The following is a 6,731-nucleotide window of genomic DNA, read 5'->3' as shown; positions in this document are numbered from 1 at the left end:
ACAGTGCCTTCAAAATTTAAAAATCTTTGGACATTGGGATTGTGGCCGAGAGAAGAAGAGAGAGCAAATGAAGGGAGAGAGAGAGAAGAAAGAGCAGGGGGCCGAGAGCAATCACGAGAGAGAGAAGGCCGATTGGTGGTAGCAGCGAGTCGCGGCGGAGGCGTCGGTGACCGGCGATGGCGGTGCAGCGAGTAGGGCGACAGCAGTGACCGGCCATCAGTCTTCTGCTTCCTTTTCCAGTCGCCGTCGCTTGCCTCTGTCGCGCCTTTCTGTTGGAGGAGAGAAGGCAGAAGGCCCAGAAATCAACAGTTTCCATCTCTATTTTTCTCTGTTTTTGATCTCTATATGCAGAATCAACGTAGTTTTTGATCTCTTTATTTGAGGAATGCATATTTGTCCGCTTAATAGATTTCTGTAAATGTTCAAGTTGCTTCCACAATCATCGATTTCTTTTTATGATACATGCCACTTGTTTTTTGATTTTGTTTTCGGTCAATGAGAGTTAAAGTTTCCAAGAAAATAAAAATAATAACACCACAATCAATGGGTGTATATAATAACACCTATATGTAGTGTGTATTTTTCATGGGATATATATATGTAGTGTGTGCTTATATATGTAATATATGTATGTGTGTGTTCTGTGCATACATGTATATGTGTGTGTGTGTGTAAATGGGTGTGTGTGTTTTGTGTATACGTAATATATGTATGTGTGTGTTTTGTGTAAATGGGTGTGTGTATATATATGTCAATGGGTGTATGTGTGTGTTCTGTGTATGTGTATTTGTAAATGGGTTTTCTTCTTTCATCCTTCCTCTCTGCCCAACACATTCCTTCTCTGCCAAACCCACTCTCTGCCCGCCTCCCACTCTCTCTCTCTCTCTCTCTCTCAAAGCCTCTACATCGTCGCCCCTGCCGTCCACCGTCGTCACCCCTATCTCTCTCTCTCCATTTCATCTCTCTCCCTCTCACTACAAGAAATTTGGTCATTAGTGACGACACAAAATCGTCATAAAACGGTATTGGTGACGATTTTATGGCGTCACAATCATCGTCATGTTAGGTCCGTAGGGAAAAGTAATTAGTGACGTTTTTATATTTCGTCACAAATGCATAAAGGAAAGGTGACGAATTTTTTGTCGTCACTGAAAATATCTCCTTTAGTGACGCGTAATTTTGCCACTAAAACCAATAAAAATGTGTCATCTTAGAGTTCAAATCGTCACAAAACTACTGTGATGAGATTTCTTATAGTGACAAAATCTCTATCATCACTAAATACTATGACAACAATGACATTAATGTCGTCACTATAGTCTTTTTATATTTCGTCACTATTAGATCAAATCGTCAAAGTGTGATTTGGTGACACAAACTAAAACGTCACAAAATATCATATAATTAGTGACACAAAAAATCGTTGCAAAAGGTAACTACCTTTCGTCACAAATATTGATTTCGTCACTAATAAATTGAGTCGATATATTAATTAGTGATGCATAAATATTGTCACCTATCAAATATATTTTTTTACGAACTTTTTTGCCACAAAATAAAATTTGTCATATATAGACCTTTTTGTCACTATAAGCATGTATTTTGTAACGTTAATAAAATTTTCAAAAAATAAAATAATCAATTGATGACAATTTAAAAGCATCTTAAATTTATACAATTATATATCATCTTTAGCGACAACAAAATAAATTGTTACTCAAAATTGTATGTATAGATAATGGCCAAAATTTTATTGTCATAAATTCATAAATTAAATTTGTTAATTTGGTGACAAAAACAAGTCATCACCCAAAATTGCACAATCTAATAAGTGACAATTATTTTTGTAACAAATTGTATAAACTTGTATTTTTTTTTTTTTTGACATATTATTCTCACTATCAATTGATCTAAAATTTGAAATTAAAAATACTAAAATTATATTACACACACAAATGAATTGATATATAATGAACAAATCTATCACAAAAAATAAATTCCAATGACACATCAAAAAATATAAAAGTAATTAACATCTAATTAGTATTTCAATAAAAGTTCTAAATTAAAAAAGTAAATTTCACAAAACTTATTCGAATATGACGATGCAAGTACCACCACAATATACTTTAATGTCTTCACTCCAACACTTCAGTTGATTGTGCATGCGATTCATTTGAACCTGAAATCAATCACAGTGGTAATTATATTACAATCATAGTAGTAATTGTGTTAGAATGATAGAAACATGCAATGTAAGATAGAAATTTTATTACGTTCGACACATATAAAGTTTATTTAACAATGAAGTAAATAGAAAAATAATTATTTTATTCTTACCTTGATTTGGGGTGAAAAGAGATAGAATCGAAAGAGGCACTTGAATCCCTGACTCATGAAGAATTATAGTAATTGCCTGTAATTGCTCATCAGTGTCCAAAAACTCACACTTCATGTATACAGACAAGAAAGCCCTTCAAAATTCCAAAGAAATGTTAACAAGGCATTGAAGTATACCAACGGTACAGTGCCACAAAAGACTACTTCTTCCAAGAGACAATGCAAATAAAGTATATCCAAAATTATGCCAATTGATGATAAGTACAGCATGCCTAAGCTAACTTGCCCATTTTACAGCCACTAAAGTTGGAACAGATGGTGGATTCTACAGGAAGCAGAAACAAAGTACTTTAGATCAAGATATCATTCCAAGCATGTAAAACTCAAAAATAAATCTGACTAGAATTATGGTAAATAAAATGTAGACATGCAAGATTAAAGGCTAGAGGCCACCTGAAAGACAACATGATAAGTTACTGTTTTAGTGAGTATGTAGAACACAATAAAAGAAAAATACAAGACTTCTGTAGATGAAAGAAAGAAACTAAAAACTAGCAACTTTCTTTCCAGAGCTTCAATAACCCAATACACAATGCAATAATATTAAAAAAAATAATGCAAAAAGAGACAAGTATTTCAGAAAAGCAATAGCAAACTTTGACCAACATTTCTACAGACATCACAAGTTCTATTGGTTAAAGAGTTAGCCAAGGAAATGAACTTCCAATCTAATTCTTAAGATATAGGGGAAAAAACAAGGAATCAAAAAAGCTAATAAAATAAATTGACTTCAAAATATTAAATAAATATCAGTGTTTCACCCATACAGATCCTTCAAAGCTCACCTGCATTATAAAAACATCAGGAGCAAGAATTTTAACACAAAGAAACCAAAGAACATAAGAAATTGTGTCAATGGCTTGAGCAAAAGCATCAGAGGACGAAGAATCTTTGGTAAACTCTGTGGGATTGTGGGCCACTATGTCTGTAAACCTAGATTTAGAAAAGAAAAATGATAAAAAAAAAATAAATAAGTTCAATGAGTTTCAGAATGTTGAAATAAAAAACATTATTATTTTTTATATAAATTGATCAAATAATAGGTATCTTACTTGACAGGGATGGAAATGGAGAAATAAATACATTACTCGATGAGGACATAGGCAATAGGGGAACACGGACACAGGGAGTCAGGGACAGGGGAGAGGATCCCTGATCCAAACCCAATCCATGGCCATTTCAAATTTTATAGACTTTTGTCACTACCGATGCAAATACAGATACATTTTTATTAGGGATAAAAAATGTTATCAAGATGTCACCAAAAGAGATACTTTCCTACTTCCTCAATCAAAAAATGAATTTTATACCCATGACTTACAGCAAGAAAAGTAATGTAATAGAAAAATGATGATCAGCCTTATTAGTTGGTCAACAACATTGAATTTGTGGATGAAATAAACCCCAGTGAGAGATAGAGTGGAAGTTCCCTCTCCTGGGGTGTGAGCATATACCTTTTTATGTTCCATCTTTTTCCCACCAGTGAAAAACCTAAACACTTGCCATTGGTAATATCTACAGCTTCAAGTTGAACAAATTGCTAGAGGAGTTGTAAGCAGAAAAAAGCTACTTTACTTTATTCTGATAGACATCTAAATGAACATTTATTGTTTAACAATGTATATAACATATAATACAATCAAAGTGATGTAAACTTCAAACTTGCTTGTATCAAAACTGCTACGTATCTGTAGTTTGTTCAATTATGAATGTCAGACTGGAAAATCTAATCATACAATATTAATAGAAAACCAAAATCCATTCATGTAGAGAGCATCAGAAAGATAATCCAAGATTGATACCTATTTTCACTGGAAATTTTCAAAAAAAAGCCTAATACAATAGTGCAATCAGCTATAAATTAGTAAACAAATAATCCTTCAGATAAAGGAGATTCACCAGTACAGGATTTTTTTAAGGGAAATATATAAGACTATTATGCACATATAAACACAACCAGAATTTAAATGTGATTTAGATGCATCCAGCATAGAATCACCTTGCGCTGCTCCCTAATGAGATGAGCAAATTTGTCAATATTTGGAACGGCAAGCAACTTGGGCGTGAGATGGTTACGGAAATAACCAAGAGCAACCTTCACGTCTCATTGAAATAAATAAGTTCAATGAGGGCGAGGGCGAGCTGCGAGAGGCGAGAGCAAGGGCGAGGGCAGCAGTGAGCCGCGAGCGACGACGACGACGAGGCAGCAAGAGCGAGCCAGAGAGAAAGAAGGGTTTGGAGAAGAGAGGAAGGCACTGACTGGGGGTTTGGGGATTTTTGGGAGGGAGGGGGATTTTGGCCCTAGGTCTTTCTTATTTTTTTATTTAATAATAATTAAATAAAATATACATATATATATAATTTATAAAAATAATATTCATAATTATTAAATTGATAAAAATAATATAATTTAAAATTATGATATATATTATATAGTTGATAAATAATTTAAATTATGATAATTATTAAATATTTTTAAATTTTAATTTATTATAATCATCTAAAATGTGATAATAAAATAATTTAAATTATTATATTTCAAATTAATATTTATTTAAAATTTTAATTATATTATAAATCAAATAAATATAATAAATTATTTTGATATATTAGATTATTTATTATTAGTTTATTACCTCAAATAATTAATTTTTTATACAAATAATAATTACATTAAACGAATATCGTAGAACATCTACAAATTAACAGGGTAGATTTGGAGTCTCACAAAAAAATAATGAGACAAATTTATAAACAACGAAAGTAAAACTAAACACTAAAAAGAAAATAAATTTTAAAACTAACAATATATGACTGTCATATAAAGAGGTATTTAGAGAGTTTAGAAATAGTTTTGATAATACTTCCATAAAAAATAAGGAGATATTTCGTGAATTTATTTTAAAAAATAATTTCTTTCTAATAAAATTTGAATGTTCGAGTTAAGTTTTAAGAACCGTTATTATATGTTGAATTTACACAATTATCGTCAATATATAATAATAATTTTTTTTATATGAAAAAATGTCTTGATTAAGATGCAAGAGAGTGTCTCTTGGTGTCTCCGAGAGGCTTGGCAAGAGAAAAATAAGTTTCAGGAGCAAATAAGATTACCTGCAAACTTTTTGATGTATAAGTCATTTTTGTATTTGAAGTGAAATTATAATTTCACTAAAATTGTGAGCATATTTTAACTTAGCGAAAAGTTTTCTTATTTATACAAATAAAAAAAAAAACTAACAAGGTTGGCTCTAGATTTCTTTTTATATAATACAATTCCTCGATATTGTTTTATTTTTGTGATTTTTAAAATTTAAAATAATTAAAATTTTAACAATATTATGATTTTTAAACTTTTTATTTATTTTTTAAATATAGTATTTGTTCACAATGTGTACACATTTAATAAAGCCAAGTGTGCTTATTAGTAAAATTATATATATATATAAATAATTCAAATGCTAAATAATAATAAATTAATCTTATTTTTAAATAAGATACATTTATTACATATTATTTTTAAAATTCAAATAATTCCATAAGTAAATAATTCGAATCATAATATATTTATCATTAACCAATAAAATTATCTCAATTTTAAAAATAAGATATAATAAATGCATATAATCTAATAAAAAAATACATTTATCGATACTTAAACATTGCCCTACTCTTTCAACTTAAAGTTTTTTTTCTAAAATAAAATTATATTATTGTCAATACGTCATTGTTTATTCGTCTCACCTGTTTCTGTCTTAGATAAAAGGCAAGAACTTCAACATGAATACTAATAAATTTAAAAGATATTAAGATTGCATAATATTATAAATAATATAAATGCTATTTAGAATAAATTTTAATATTTTGTTTAAAATTTAGTATTAATATTCAAAGAATTATTAATAATTATTTATTAATAAGTAATTAATTACTCATTAACTGACAAATAACCATATGTGATGTATTTTTTCGTGATCCAATATGATACGAAATAGTGGCAATTAATATTTTGTTAACTTGTGCACACAACACAAAAATTATCAATAACTATTGGTGACGAAACTCAACATCACTCAATGACACTCACAAATGTGACTATTTGTAATGTGTCATAAATAGGTATTTTTCTATATATGATGCAAATAAATCATCACCCAATGTCTTCACCTTATGTGTTAACCTAAAAAAGTACTAATAATGGATGACGAAACTCACTATCACCTAATACTATTCATGAATATGACGATATGTAATGTGTCACAAATAGGTATTTTTGAATATGTGACGCAATAGATCATCACTGAATATAATATTGATTAGTGACATTTCTC

General features: G+C 29.8%; 1 long non-coding RNA gene across 1 annotated transcript; it reads right to left on the bottom strand.

The window, feature by feature from the left end:
- Positions 1–1,940: 1,940 nt before the first annotated feature.
- LOC127804127 (uncharacterized) lies at positions 1,941–4,586 on the bottom strand. Its single transcript, XR_008023656.1, has 3 exons — positions 4,400–4,586; positions 2,341–2,474; positions 1,941–2,182 (listed from the first exon to the last, which is right to left on the bottom strand). It is a non-coding gene; the product is annotated as an uncharacterized LOC127804127 (long non-coding RNA).
- Between the last annotated feature and the right edge of the window lie 2,145 nt (positions 4,587–6,731).

This window comes from Diospyros lotus, chromosome 6 (assembly GCF_014633365.1).
Source record: "Diospyros lotus cultivar Yz01 chromosome 6, ASM1463336v1, whole genome shotgun sequence".
Lineage (NCBI taxonomy): Eukaryota > Viridiplantae > Streptophyta > Magnoliopsida > Ericales > Ebenaceae > Diospyros > Diospyros lotus.
Note: the sequence above shows the minus strand (reverse complement) of the source record. Positions and strands in the feature narration are given on the sequence as shown.